General features: G+C 28.5%; 1 long non-coding RNA gene across 2 annotated transcripts; it reads left to right on the top strand.

Moving 5' to 3' along the window:
* Positions 1 to 1,280: 1,280 nt before the first annotated feature.
* LOC117911781 lies at positions 1,281 to 8,337 on the top strand. Of its 2 annotated transcripts, XR_004650919.1 has the most exons (7): positions 1,281 to 1,343; positions 1,868 to 1,976; positions 2,878 to 2,950; positions 4,510 to 4,710; positions 7,702 to 7,759; positions 7,856 to 7,978; positions 8,069 to 8,337. It is a non-coding gene; the product is annotated as an uncharacterized LOC117911781 (long non-coding RNA). The 2 variants fall into 2 exon arrangements; XR_004650918.1 differs by lacking the exon at positions 1,281 to 1,343 and having other exon boundaries at positions 1,717 to 1,976.
* The last annotated feature ends 7,082 nt before the right edge of the window (positions 8,338 to 15,419 follow it).

The following is a 15,419-nucleotide window of genomic DNA, read 5'->3' as shown; positions in this document are numbered from 1 at the left end:
ATTGAACCAAAACAAGGTTTAAAAAATCAGGATATATTGTTGATATATCCTCAAATTTTTGGTTATATGTGGATCCTAACAATTGTCCTATGGTTCAAGCATGGGTTTTTTTAGGTAAAAAACCAACCTTTGCACCATTGGGTGAACATGTCTTTACTTAATAAGTAGACATACATTTTATTTTAAAACTAAATTTTATATATATATTTTAAAAATAAAATATTAAAATAAAGATTTAATAAAAACATTAATTTAGTTATTTATTTTTAAATTTCATTTAATTTATTATTGAAAAACACAAAAATCATAAATTAAATACAAATATAATAACTATATATATATATATATATAGTAGATAAATTATCATTTTAGTATGAAAGTTATTTTTAAAATCAACAAATTATGATTTAAGTATTAAATATATATTCAAATATCACCTATTATTATTATAAAATATCATAAATTATATTATTCATACATCAATTTTTTCATATCTCAATTATAATACATGTATTATTATTTTTTATATTATTTTTGATAAAATTTTTAGTATTTTCATGAATTTTGATTAATTTTTATTCTATTGATATTTTTCGATATATCCTAATCTATTCGTAAAATCAAAATAGTGAAACCATAACCAATAAAATCTAAATGCCCCCGTGGAAAAGGTTCGGAGCAATATCATAGTGGAATAAGTGTGATGATTCTCGTTATGATATTTGGGATGTGATAAATATATTTTTCTTTGCTTATTCAATTAGGAGGAAATGATTTTTCAGATAAACTATATATACATATGGTATTGTACTTTTTCCTCCTTTGCTTTCTTCAAATGACTTCTAATGTCTTTACTAATAAAATTATATTACTTTAATTTAAAACCAAATTCATAAAAAACACCCCTAAAAATAACTTCAACAACTAACATTTCAGGGCAAATTCACAATAGCCCTAAAACCTAATACAGTGAAATTTTCGAGGAAAATATTATCTAGGGCAATTTTAAATCAAATTCACATCAGTCCTAAAATCTAAGTAGAGGAACCACTTTTTGATCAAGACTTACAGGCTGTTGTCATTTCCAGGCAGTAGTAAATGTACATGCCACTGACCCATGAGTCATCCCGTCACAGTTTAAAGTCCCGATAAATTGTTTGCTTGGGAAGACAAACACTTTCCAATAAAGCTGTTTCAAATTCACTCCCGTCAACTGTGAAAAAGTCCATTAATGCGACTATTTACTCTTGCATCTCCTTCACTCTTCCCGTTGAACAAGAGGAGATTCAAAGAAACCTTTCATCTCTCTGTTTGTTGGAAGTTGCAAGACTCTGGATTATGAGGTAACCTTCAGACAATGCATCTTCTTATACACTTTCTTCCTTTTTTCTTTTTTTTTTTTCGTGTGTTTCCTCCACTCTTAGTAAACCCAAATGAATTTCTCAAGGAAAAAGAAATTGGCCCTATCTTCTTCCAGTTAGTCATGATGCAGTAACAAAATTAAACGCCCAAAGAGAATCACTATCTGTGGATCCATTCTATTTTCTCCTCTTCTGATTTCCTTGTCGCCATCTTTTCAACCGTGTGGTAAATGGGATGGTGTAATGTGTAAGCAAGTGATGATTTCAAGGAATAGTTCACCATTTCTCAACTATTAACCTTCTGATTTGCTTGTTTGTCCTAGTGTGTTTTCTTTTTCTTTCTTTTTCTTTTTTCTTTTTTCTTTTTTCCTGATTTTTTTTATCATATACAAAAACTAATGTTTATCGTATGTAATACTAATCCATTATATTTTGTTTCCATGGGATGAAGGCTCTATAAGTTGAGTTGGACTCTTTTATGATTGGCTTTAATGTTTCATGATTAGATTTATTCTTTGAGTGTTGGCTGAGAGTGGGATCAAATCATTCCTCAAGCACTTTGGAAGCTTTTTTGAACACGAACTTCAGTAACATTAATGGCTCCTTCGTCTGGAGGTATGCTGTTGGCTTCAACATCTTTTGATGTTGTGATTTAATTTTTATGAATGATGTACCTTCCTTTGGAGACTATCTTTGGATTATATATGTCAGGAAATCAATAGTTTGATTTCTCATTGCAATGAGGTAGTTTTGAATATTGGATTATATATGTCAAGTATGACTCTCGTGGTTTGAAGGGTGTAAAATAAATATACCTTATAATATATATATTCTTTTTTAGAAAATAAATTCTTTATTTTTGCAAAATGCTAAGGTGCCAAAATCAATTATTGAATTTCAGAATTTGAAATTTGGACCCTTGAATGTATATGAGGAGATTTAGAATATTGAATAAGGGTATAAATAAATGAGATAAGGAATAAATGTATAAATAAATGAGACTTGAAGATGTATATATGATATTACCTATGTTGTGGGGTTTGATGCCTACTGAAAAATGTTTTGTTTGACATTCTAGATGGATCCCATATTTTTTTTTTTTTTGATATATAGCCATAATAATCAACTTCCATATTTATTAACTTCAATTTTCAACCCCTTTTGAATTCTTAAAGTTCATTATGGATTTCTTTTAGGACTATGTAATATGTGTTGTTTTATTTTATTTTTTTCTATTAGCTTGCTCTTATGTTTAAAAAGTATTAGTCCAAATGGCAATAATAATTATGAAATTAGAAATTATCCAAGTTGGCTATGCTTTAATTATTCACCTAAACAAGTGCTTTTATGATTTTACATTGAGTTGATTCATCATGAGATGGAAAAATAGAAAATTTTTATTTACATTTTGAATTCTAAGTTTTTTTTTTACTTTGAATTTTAAACAACTAAATTCATTTGTAGTTGAAAATGATAAGCAATGGCATTTTTTCTCAATTCATTTTTTGTAGTGTAGGTTATTTCTTATGGATGAAAATTGTCAATGGCATGAGCAAAGTCGGAAAAATGGAGGGGTACTTAAAAGAGAGGTATGCAATTGACTATATTTTATACATTTGATCACAATTCAATCATGATTTAATTATGTTATAATTATTTTGAGATATAAAGTAAAGAAGATGAACAATCCCTAAAACTTAGAATTGAATTGATGTTGTTGAGCTTCTAATAATGAATATTAATATTATGGGTTCACACCTATTATACATTTTCAGATCAAAGAAATGTATCAAATTATTATTTTTGGAGACTTTTTTTTTTTAAAAAAATTATTACTAAAAGTGCAAGACTTAACATTAGCATTAAGCTTTAATGCTACAAATTAAAACTTTGACCCCATCCACTTATTGTTGAGATCCAAAATGTTGAGTTTTCTCAAATTTTGGCCCTTGAAAGTAATGTCAAGCACAATTATAGTTTATTATTAGTGATAGCAAGTTGCTATAACATAGTTGATAAAACTTTTAATTTTGGTCATTATAAGCTATTATTTAGTTATTTAGTTTTGAAGACATAGTTTTGGAGCTAAAGTTTTGACAATTGATTAACCTCTAATAGGGGGAGATAAGAGAGATCTAGTTTTTACTTAAGAAGTATTTAGGAAAATTCTACGGTACCGGTACCTCAGTACCATACCCAAAAAAATAGTCTTAGCCATTGGAACAATTTTCCTCACTCTATATAAATAATTATTAATTATCCATGTGTATTTTGATTAAATCTCTATCATGGATTGAAATTTTGATTTTTATCAATGATATTTTATGAATTAAAATTAATTTGATAAGATAAATTATTAATAATTTTAATTATTTAAATAAATTAATGTTAATAGAAAAAGTTGTTACCATATATTTTTAATAAAATTTTAGAAATTAAATCTCAAATAAATTTTTTTATATAAATTAATTTAATTTTTCATTTATAATGTAATAAAATTCTGGACTTTTGAACGTTTGAATGATAAAAATTTTAGTGTTAGAAAAGTTAGAAACGCTTTCTAAAATCACTATCAAAACATACACTTAATTATATATGACTTTCTTTATATCTGAAAGGAAATGGAAAGAGGATAATATCCAATAATGAAGTTTATTGGTAGATAATATCCAATAGTGAAAATTGGATATTAGAATAAAATAAATAAATAAATTATGAGATATATATGATACTGTAACACTATAATTTTGTAGAAGTAAAAAATAATAAAAATGATAAATAAATAAATAAAAGATAATAATTATAATGCAACACTTGAACGTAAAAACTCTCTAGTTGCATACAATGAAATGTAGATAATATCCAAGGAAAATTCTATAGTACCACTTCGATACCTATTGAAAAAATAGTTTTGGCTATTGGATGAATATGGTTCAATCCGGATCGTCCAACTGGCTTATGTATTTTAATTTTTTTAAAAATATATCAAAAATAAAAGCAGGTTGTCGGTCACCTTGATTTCCCGTTTCTATCTTGCTTAATCTTGTCTAAAGACAAAAATTTGTCCGATGGGTATTACACTTTATGCCTATTTTCGGAGAGGTGAGCTATTAGATTGATGGGTATTACAACTTTTCTTGGATTTTAGAGTTAAGCTTCAGAAATTTGAGGCTGTGGATATGGAATTTTTGGGTGAAATGAGAATTTACAAAGAGAGTGAGCTGAGTGGGTATTTGAAGGAGAAATAAGACAGAGGAGAAATCAGCAAGAAAAGAATCAGGCGAGCTTTGGCGGAGTATCCGAAGCCAATCTCCCCCTGCAGGCAACTCTACCTACTCTCCCAGAACAGGTACTTCACTCATCTTATGTCATTTGGTAGTGATTGAAATGTCGAAAAAGTTCGATGATATTTATGAGAAAGACATGATATTTTTACCGATTCGAAAATATCTATTTTTATCGATTTTTTGGGAAATTTCCCGATATTTCCTACCAGTCCAGGCTGCGCACAAACATGATATTTTGACCGATTCAAAAGTATCGTCAAAATTTTGGTATTTTTATCGATTTTTTTTTGGAAATTTCCCGATATTTCCTAAAAATCTAGGCCACACACAGGATACAAAATCTGTTCATTTAAAAAAAAAAAAAAAAAAAAAAAAAAAAAAAAAAAAAAAAAAAAAAAAAAAAAACATAAGATGCTATTTGGTAATCTGATCATGATTTGCAGGCAAAGGTTGTGTTTTTCAGCCTAGCTAAAAAATTGTGGATTTAGGGTTCGTGAAATTTAAATCCAATGGCACAAAAGCAAAGAGACCCCTAAAACAGATCCAAAAAACAGAGGGAGCAAAAAAAAAAAAAGTAATTTTTTTTTTTTTTGTTTTCCTTGGGGGTTTTGCATGGATTTTCTCATAAATCAAACAAACATGAATTTTCTCAGAAATTGAATGGAGGGTGGATTTTGTTGGGAATCAAACGGGGGTTGAAAAAAAAAATGATAACATGATTAGATTAGTACCTACGAGGATTGAGAGTGGCAGAGTAAAATGGAGCCTTTTTAGGGATTCTCTCGTCTGAAGGGCAACTTAAAAAAAGGGCTTCTTGACGCCCGAGGCCCCGACTGAGAGAAGTGGTAAAAATAGGGCCTTTTTAGGGATTCCTCTCTCTATATAAATAATTATTAATTATCTATGTGTATTTTGATTAAATCTTTACCATTGATTGAACTTTCGAATTTTATTATCGATATTTTATGAATTAAAATTAATTTGGTAAGATAAATTATTAATAATTTTAATTATTTAAATACATTAATGTTAATAGAAAAAATTGTTCACATATTTTTAATAAATTTTTAGAAATTAAATCTCAAATAAAATATTTTATATAAATTAATTTAATTTTTCATTTAAAATGTAATAAAATTCTAGACTTTTGAACGTTTTAGTGTTAGAAATAATAATGCAACATGGATTTGAACCTAACTCTATCATTTTAAAAAAGTCCCTTATTACCACTAAAGTACCTTAATATGATATAAAATACCATTTATTAGTGTTATATTGTTTATTTGAAATTATGAATGTTGACTTGTGTATAAAATAATAATAAATTTTTGAGGTACAATAAAAGACTTTTTTTTTTTAATAATTGTGTGTTTCTAATTAAAATTTGATTTGTTCAAATATTTAATTAAAGTATGAGTATATGTTACTCATTAAAATTAAATTAAATTCTTTTGGTCAGGTGCAAAATGGTACGGTTGAGGAGAACTAGGAAAGTACTAAGGGGTAGAGGACCTTGGCCGCGTTTGGATACAATCTTGAACTAATATGTTCAAACATTTTGAAGAGGAATATATCTTAGAGTCAAACCGTAAAAACCATATTCTACAAATGTCATTAACAGAACCTGATAAAAAAGTTCTTGAAAATATATGGGAATCCATTCAAGAAGGGCCTCATGGTTTCACAAATAGATCTTTTGATGACCTAGTAGCTATTTTCAAGGAGCACTAGGAAAAATACTTCATGAAGAATGCCATCAGATGAACAATAGTGCTTTCTATTTCTCCCAACTTACGAAATGCAAGATTTTCAAATTCTAGTAGGCATAAAAATCTTACAGGGCTCGGTTATTGAAAACAACTTCTAGAGTTATAGAAGACACTATGTATAATCTTAACTTTGTTCCTTTTAATTTCAAGGGAGAATATTAGTTTTCCTTCTATATATTACATTTGCTTTTATGTTTTGTACATAACATGTAAATAATTTGATATGCGAGACATGACATGTTGATGTGGCCTCTCTCACAAAAAAATTCTTTAACTCGCATTACTTTGTTAAGTTGTATGTAAGATCTCATGATTGAGTATGAGGTATATCAAACTTCTCATGAAATGTGGGAAGCGTTAAAAGAAAAGTATGGTGGACTTTCAGCTACGAAGCTGAGAGGACTTGTAATGAAATTTGAAAATTACAAAATGCAACTGAACCATACAATGAAACAACATCCTAAGGAGATGAAAAGAATAATAAAAGAGTTTAAAACATTTGGACATATGCTCACTAATGACCAACAAGTTGAGAAAGTCTACTATAGGCATCTCTTTATATATATATATATATTGTGAAAATTTTTTTAAAGATAAAAAATTTTAAAATAGCATACTCTAAATTTAACTTTTTTTTTATTTTCTATTTCTAATCCAACACAACATTATTATATTTAAAAAATTATAAATTATTTGATATAATTTTAAAAAGTGCCTTTTTGCTATGCCATGTAAAAAAGATAAGATAAAATAAATAAAAAAGATTTAAAGTAAATAAATTATTTTTATTTGATAATTTAAATTTATTTTAATTAGTTTAACTCATCGATCTAATGATTAATGTTTTTAGAAAAAAAACTCCATTTTGTTACAAATGTTTTCAAACTCATTGTTGTTAAATTCAAAACTTAATTCTTATTAGTATGCTTACTATGTTGTAGGCTACACAGTTGCTTAATATAAGAGGAGTTTATCTTATTTTGAGCAGTCTTACTGCATCTTGACTTAGAAAGCCAAATATGTAAGATTTTATATTTGTCACTTGATTATTTGAATATAGTACATAGTTTTAATTAGTTGTAAATTACATTCATAATGTTGTATTTTAAATAGGAGCAAACAATCGTTTGAGGAGAATGATCCCCCTTCAAACCAAAAACGTCCTATGGGTTCATGGCTTTATTATTTGTAAGAATATATATACATATATAGTTAATTCATTTTGGATATTTATTCATATGTTGAAAATATAATCATTTTTATGTGATTTTTTTTTTTTTGTAGTCGAGAACAAGTACTCGCAAGAAAAGAAGATAACAAGGAATTGATAATAAATCATGATGTAAGAAAAGAAATGGATATTTGCATGATATATTTTTTAGTCAACTTTTATACTCTGTATGATAACTAACTAATTTAATATTACATTTGTGAAAAGAGATTGGGAAAAAGTGGCAATCCCTTTCAAATGGAGAAAAAAAAGAGTTCTTAGAGAAGTCTAAAGAATGCCCTCATGAATATCTAAAACAAAAGGGTCGAAACTCAAAAAAATGCATCAAAGGTAAGAAATTCGAAATTTATGTTTTTAAATTATGATAATATTTTCTTTCAATTTAAAATATATATGCTTATGTATATTTATGACTTCCAGTCGTATCTTCACACGCGTTGTTCACTTGATCGGGTGTATAAACTACTTCAACACTTGCAACCTAATCAAAAGGCGGCCATACAAGAAATAGGGTTTGGAGGTATTTTAGGATTGCGATGTACTAAACTTGATCATAATTTATGTCATTGGTTGGTAGAGAATTTTGACACTCTTTCATGAAACAACATGTGTCACTCTATCCCAATACTGATGGTCAAACATTAATTTTTCCATATCTTGTCCAATGTTTGTTCGATTGAGCTTGTGTAGTACCCATTCACCACTCAAACAATTTCTTCAAATCAACCTTTTTTTTTAAGAAGACTTTCAAGAGCAATATAATTTATAGTAAACCTTGTAGTTCTCGGTCAAACAATGTCGCCACCATAGTACTTTCTCATTTCTGCAAGTAACCAACCATGATTGTAAATGAAGTTGGTTATCTTATGGTCACTACGTATCACATCTGCAACACTAGGTATTTTTCCGATGTCTTCAAACATTAGGTCGATGCAATGTACCGTACATGGGGTCCAATATAAGTTAAACTTCTTCATCAACACCTTCCCTGCTGTCACGAACGTTGACCCGTTATCTATGACAATTTAGACCACATTATCTACCCCAACTTCTTTGATGACATTCTTCAATAGTTTGTATATTTATTTGTGGTCTTTGATATTGTTCGATGCATCAATTGACTTAAGGAACATTGTACTCCCTTTTAAATAAACCATGAAATTAATTATACTTAATCTTGTGGGTCATGTCCATCCATCTGACATTATGGTACAACCATATGTCACCCATTTCTCTCTTTGTTGGTTCACATAAGCTTCCATATCTTTGTACTCCATTTCCAAGTACTTATTCTTTATTTCATATGGAGATGGAGGTTCAATTCCCATTCCTACAAATCATATGTAAGACACATTTGAAACATGACACAAAAGACTACACCTACTCAAGGTATGAAACAATATAAAATTTGAGAAATTAGAAATTACCTACTTGTTGTGCACCAATAATCATATTCTTGAAGTGGTAAGAGTTTGCTATATTGAGTGCAATGCTATCATAAATGAAGAATTTACTTATTAAGCGTCCCATTGTTTCTTTAATTGAACCGCCCTTTAATGTATCTTTACTATTTTTTTTTCTTATTGTAGAAGACTTGTAGAGGGAGGGTGTAATAGATGGTGATGGGTCTGAATATTGCGTACTTTGAGATTTCATTATTGTCGGTGCACCACTAGGGTGTGAAGATTCCCTTGTTTTACGCTTGCTTCCCATAATAGTTTCATATTGTTGCCTTTAATGCACGAATTGCTTCTCGATAGCCAGCCTACTCATCTGGGTGCATATCTACTAGATACATGTACACTTCTTCATCTTCATCATCATCATCGTCCATGATGCGTATGCCTGGCCCCCATAGTGCCATGTAATTGGGCTTAGATCTCTTCAATATGTGTAGTTTTCATTGCTTTTGCTTTACTTTTTTTCATGTAACATCTCTCGTATCTCTTCTTTCACTTCGGGTGGCACTATAGGATACTTTTTGGTGTTGTTATTTGGGTCTCCATGGGCTAAATGATACTTGAATTGATTAATACCTCCACTCTTCATTAACAGTCTACAAAAATTACAAATTGTCCAATTTTGGTTCCCCTCTACTGGTGAACAATACTTCCAAGCTACATCTCAATTGAACATGCCACTCCCACCACCTCCACCTCCACCTCGACTTCTACCTCCACCTCTACTTCCACTTATACTAGCCATTGCAAATCTATTGAACATATACTATTTAATTACAATTGAATAAAAATTTAAATTAAACAATTATTAAAAATAAACTTATTGCAAATGTACTAATTAATTATGATTGAAAAAAAATATTGAAAAAATTGAGAAACTACTAATATTGTTAATTAACTTAATAAATTAACTAAACTAAATTAATTATATGAAAATATACTAATTCATTCAAGAGTTAAAAAAATGTACTAATTAATTACGATTGAAAAGAAAAAAATTGAAGAAATTGGGAAACTACTAATATTGTTAATTAACTTAATAAATTAACTAAGCTAAATTAATTCTATGAAAATCTACTAATTCATTCAAGTGTTAAAAAATGTACTAATTAATTACGATTGAAAAGAAAAAAAATTGAAGAAATTAGGAAGCTACTAATATTGTTAATTAACTTAATAAATTAACTTAACTAAATTACTTCTAAGAAAATCTACTAATTCATTCAAGAGTTAAAAAAATGTACTAATTAATTCAAATGCACTAATTAATTACGATTGAAAAAAAAAAATTGAAGAAATTGAGAAGCTACTAATATTGTTAATTAACTTAATAAATTAACTAAGCTAAATTAATTATATGAAAATCTACTAGTTCATTCAAGAGTTAAAAAATGTACTAATTAATTACAATTGAAAAGAAAAAAAAATTGAAGAAATTGGGAAGCTACTAATATTGTTAATTAACTTAATAAATTAACTAAGCTAAATTAATTCTAAGAAAATCTACAAATTCATTCAAGAATTAAAAAATGTACTAATTAATTACAAAGGAAAAGAAAAAGAATTGATGTACTAATTAATGACAATTAAAAAGAAAAAATAAAATTGAAGAATTAAAGAATATACTAATTAATTACACTTCAATACAAAAATAATTAAAATTTAAAACAAACATACCTTAAAAAAAAAAAATAACCTTGGAAGCAATGAAAGATTAAAGATGAAATGTGGATGAAATTGGTAAAAAATTAGCTATTTATAGAAAAAAAAAATGGGCCAAAATAGCTGTTGGATCGAAATCTAGGTGAAATATGACCATTGGATCATCATATAGCTGTTGGGATTCAATTCTGGCAGTTGGATCACATCCAAATTCAATTTGGACCATAAAATGCACATGAAATTGACTGTTGGAGCTCGGACCAAATCTGGATCGTTAGATCAACGTGGGGAAGTTGGGATTTGTTAGATCAGAGGACTAGGGAAGCAGATGAAGGCGCCCAACTCCAACCAAATCTAGACCGCCAGATCAACGTGGGGAAGTTAGGAGCAGTCGGATCAGAGGACCAAGCAAGTAGATGAAGGCATCGGTTTTTTCAAAAAACCGATGAAAAATCGACGATACAAACCGAAATTTTGCTGATTAATTGCAATGGTTGATGATTTTTTTTGAAGATTTTGTCAATTTTTTGCCTGAAGCTTATTTTTTTGGTGATTTTGATTGAAATTTAATGAAATTCCTCTCGTCGACATTTTGCCCCTTCTTTCGTATCGCTAATCGTCGAAACCCAAAATTTCGATGGAAAAAAAAAAGATTTTCATCCATGGAATCTATGAGTATAGGGACTCAATTTAGTGACTCCTCAAATGTGGTTGACACATACCCTCTTTATGTGATGAGTTAGTCAACCTTCAAGTTCAACCAATGGAGAGTGTGGTATGTTGAGCTACTCTCATTCTGCACAAATGTCATACCAAGTTCCATACCAGATGTAAAGAGGATTTGACATGAACACATGGGTGAACCTCGAGTATCCTATCTATGTAGAGATAGTGTGCAGGACTTAAGAGATATATATGTGGCATGTTAAAATTTTTAACTAATATTATCGAGAGTACTCAATGAGTTGGTACCAATATTGTCTCCAACAATAAGATGGGGTTTCTTCATCTACCAATTTCATTTAACCACATTGGTCCTCTTTTTGGTATTAAAGGGTAATTACAATGTAATATGTACAAATTATTAATATTTAATGAAATCAAGTCTTTCATGTGGCTTTATAATGAATGTACAATTACAAAATTCACATTTCTTATTGATCAACATGATATAATTACATCTAAATCGCAAATCATATTATACATATATATCAAATTCTTTAACAAAATAACTTTAAAATGTCTATTATGCTTCTAATTACATTACTATGAGCTTTTTTTTTTTTTTTTTTTTTTTTTTTTTTTTTTTTTTTTTTTTTTTTTTTTTACATTTCCATGAGTTTTGATCAATTTTTAGACCTATTGAAACTTTTTTCCAAAATATTCGTCGATATATCTCCTATATATCCATAAAATTGAAGTACTAATATATCCATGATTATCGATATTTTAAACCTTGTTTATGCATGTCATGTTTTAATATACTTATTAAGTACCTTATATTTTGCAGTGAACTTGTTAATTTTCAATATGAGGATGCAAATCAAGAAGACATTTTTACTTTAGGGCCTAGACAAAAATTACTAGATATGGTGAGGAATACAAGGATAAACCCACTTCTTATTAATTTTATTACATAATTAATATTGTTAATTTTTTGTGTTTAATTTTTAGATCATAAATGTATTTGCATGCAAACTTAGTACTTTTAAGAAGCAATTCAAGGAATACGGTCCACGAGATGCTATTTACCCACCATATTTATGGTATGTTCATCCATTATATTTCTTATTAAAGAAAAAAATGAAACCTAATAAATATTGTGATAGTTTATTTTGTATAGCAAATGATCTTGCATGGTGGTAGAAAATTGTCAAATTCTAGCAAGATATTCACATATTATCAAGCACATGGAGAAATGAAGGATTGTGATAAGGTACATATATGAAGTTATATTCATATTATAGTTGTGAATAATTATCAATGCTAAAATGTGTGTTTTGTTTAGATACACATATTGATGCATGATACATGTTCGGATCATTGATATTTGTGTGTGATAAATCTTGATCAATGCAATATTCATATCTTCGATTCATCATCATCAAAAGAAATGGATCACATGTGAACTACATATGTGAAAACAGTGGTATATGTCTTACATTTTAATTAATTTTATTAATTTTTAGTGTTAGTTGTTAACTTGACATGTTTTATGTTGCTAAAAGATATAATGATATGAATTAGGTTGAAGAGTGTGCACATTTTTTTAATCTCAATAGGCATGACAAGAATTTATCAAGTTTTCCTATTGAAAGACCTACATGGGTACATGTGCAAGACAATGGGTTAACAAGTATAACTATTTTATCAAATATAATGTGTTCAAAATAATATTACTATGTACTAACTAGATAAATTTTGTCTCATTGTTTATGTTAGGTGGGATTATGGAGTATATGCCATTAATCATATACAAAGATCGGAATACAGGGACTCAAATTCAACCTCTTTCCATTGGGAGTCTACACTCGCAAGGCATAAGTCTGCAATTGAATTAGTGTTTGATGATGAAAATAGTGAGAAAGCCATAATACTAAGTAAAATTCATAATCATACAAAAAGCAAGAGAAGAAGAGTATAGAATACAATCAAGAGTTGATTTTTTGTCTACATGATTTTTTACATTATAGTAGCACTCATTGGTTTTGATATGAAAAACTAGATCTCGAAAATCCGGATGTAAAGTGGTTCATAGTAACCTACATTGAAATATTTATAGTTATATATATGACTAAATATTAAATGCTTAGGAATTTCATTCAATATATGGATAAATGACATGTGGTTTAAATAAGTTTCTATATGACTTTTACTTGGTTTGTGAAGTAATTTGGTGGATGTAACCCGAGCCATAAATCATATAAGCTTGTTTCTAGACTATTCTGAAATGTGCCAAGTGTTTCTTGTAATATGATTTAATTTTTCAATTACTCTCATAAAGAATATTTTGCACATCATGATAAAACTTACAAAAAAAAAATGTTAAATTTTTATTTTGAGAAAATTCATTTGTCTCATGTCTTATCCACTTTCCATGTTGTGATTTAGTAATGAAGGCATGTCTCCCTATATTAACATAAATGATATTTTATTTCAATATACAAATAAATGATATATATTTTAGATAAGTTACTTTATGACTCTTGCTTGGCTTGTAAACTAATTTGGTGGATGTAACCCAAGCCATGAATCATATAAGCTTGTTTCTCAACCATTTTGAAATGTGTCAATTGTTTCATGTAGTATGATTTAATTTTTCAATTACTTTCATAAAGAATATTTTGCACATCGTAATAAAACTTAATAAAAAAATGTTAGACTTACATTTTGAGTAAACTCATCTATCTCATGTCTTGATCGACCTTCCATGTTGTGATTTAGTAATGAAGGCATGTCCCCATATATTATCATGAAAAAAAGTCAATTTTTTCTTTCAATCAATTTAACCAAATAAATATAAATATAAAGTGAATAATTAATAAATTTAGTGATGAGTTTGAATATACCATTTCTTTAATTGAATCTTCAATGTGGATGGATGCATTGTGAATCTTAACAAACTTTGGACATTTTTTAATAGTGTGTCCTATTTTCTTACATTTCTCACAATGCCTTGGTTTCTTACATTTGTCTTTTAAGGTACCTGGATTATCTTTGGTCTTTACAATGTTAGGATCTTGAACATGGTGTTTTGTAGGTTTCAAATCTTCTCATTCACCTTTTTCCACTGAATTTTTACAAAGTTCTTCCATTTGACAAGTGAGTCTTTGAATTTCACATCTAGTCTCTTTTAAAAAAATAATTTGATTAAGATGCAAAATAAGACATCCATGAGCACATAGAGCTAAGTGCATCATATTGTATGATGTTAGTCGCATCACCTTGACTTTCATTCTCATGATGAACTTAGACCATTTCTTTTGCTAACTTAGACCACCTCTTCATAATACAGCTCTCAGGTATTTCTTCAATGTGTTCTATCTTCATTACAACAATCATGTGGGGATATGAAAAATCAATTGACTTAAACATTATACAAGTACATTTCATAGACTGATCACCATTACCATAACATACTTTCCAGAACTTGTCAAGGCTTCTAAACTTGGTCAATGGATGGACATGATAACCTCCATGATTTTTTGTATCGACAGGGAAAAACAATTTTGCATTCTTCATCTCATCCTTAAATTTGCGAAAAGATTGCCTTGTGAAAACAATCTCTGCATGTTTCTCAAGCGCATAGAGTTTGGTTGTTAGAATAGCTGAAGAATGGTGTGTCTCAAACTTTGCATTTGCCTCATTATGAAAAATATGTGAGAGTGCTCTATCAAAATTATTCACAAACTCAAACAGCTTCAAACGACTTTAAGGAAATGATTCAGGTATGCATTCATGCTTTCACACCTTTGCGTGTTATTCACACCTGAAAAAAAAAAAAAAAAAAAAAAAAACCCTTAAATAAGCCTTTGCCTATCTGGAACGCTTAACATATATATCACCCACTTATGTCCATGAAGAATAAACATTTCCAACAAATCATTTCATGCACATTCAAATTCTTCAATGATGTCTTCCATGAACAT

Source organism: Vitis riparia, chromosome 3 (genome assembly GCF_004353265.1).
Source record: "Vitis riparia cultivar Riparia Gloire de Montpellier isolate 1030 chromosome 3, EGFV_Vit.rip_1.0, whole genome shotgun sequence".
Lineage (NCBI taxonomy): Eukaryota > Viridiplantae > Streptophyta > Magnoliopsida > Vitales > Vitaceae > Vitis > Vitis riparia.
The sequence above is the reverse complement of the archived record's forward strand: the minus strand, read 5'-3'. Positions and strand labels throughout refer to the sequence as shown.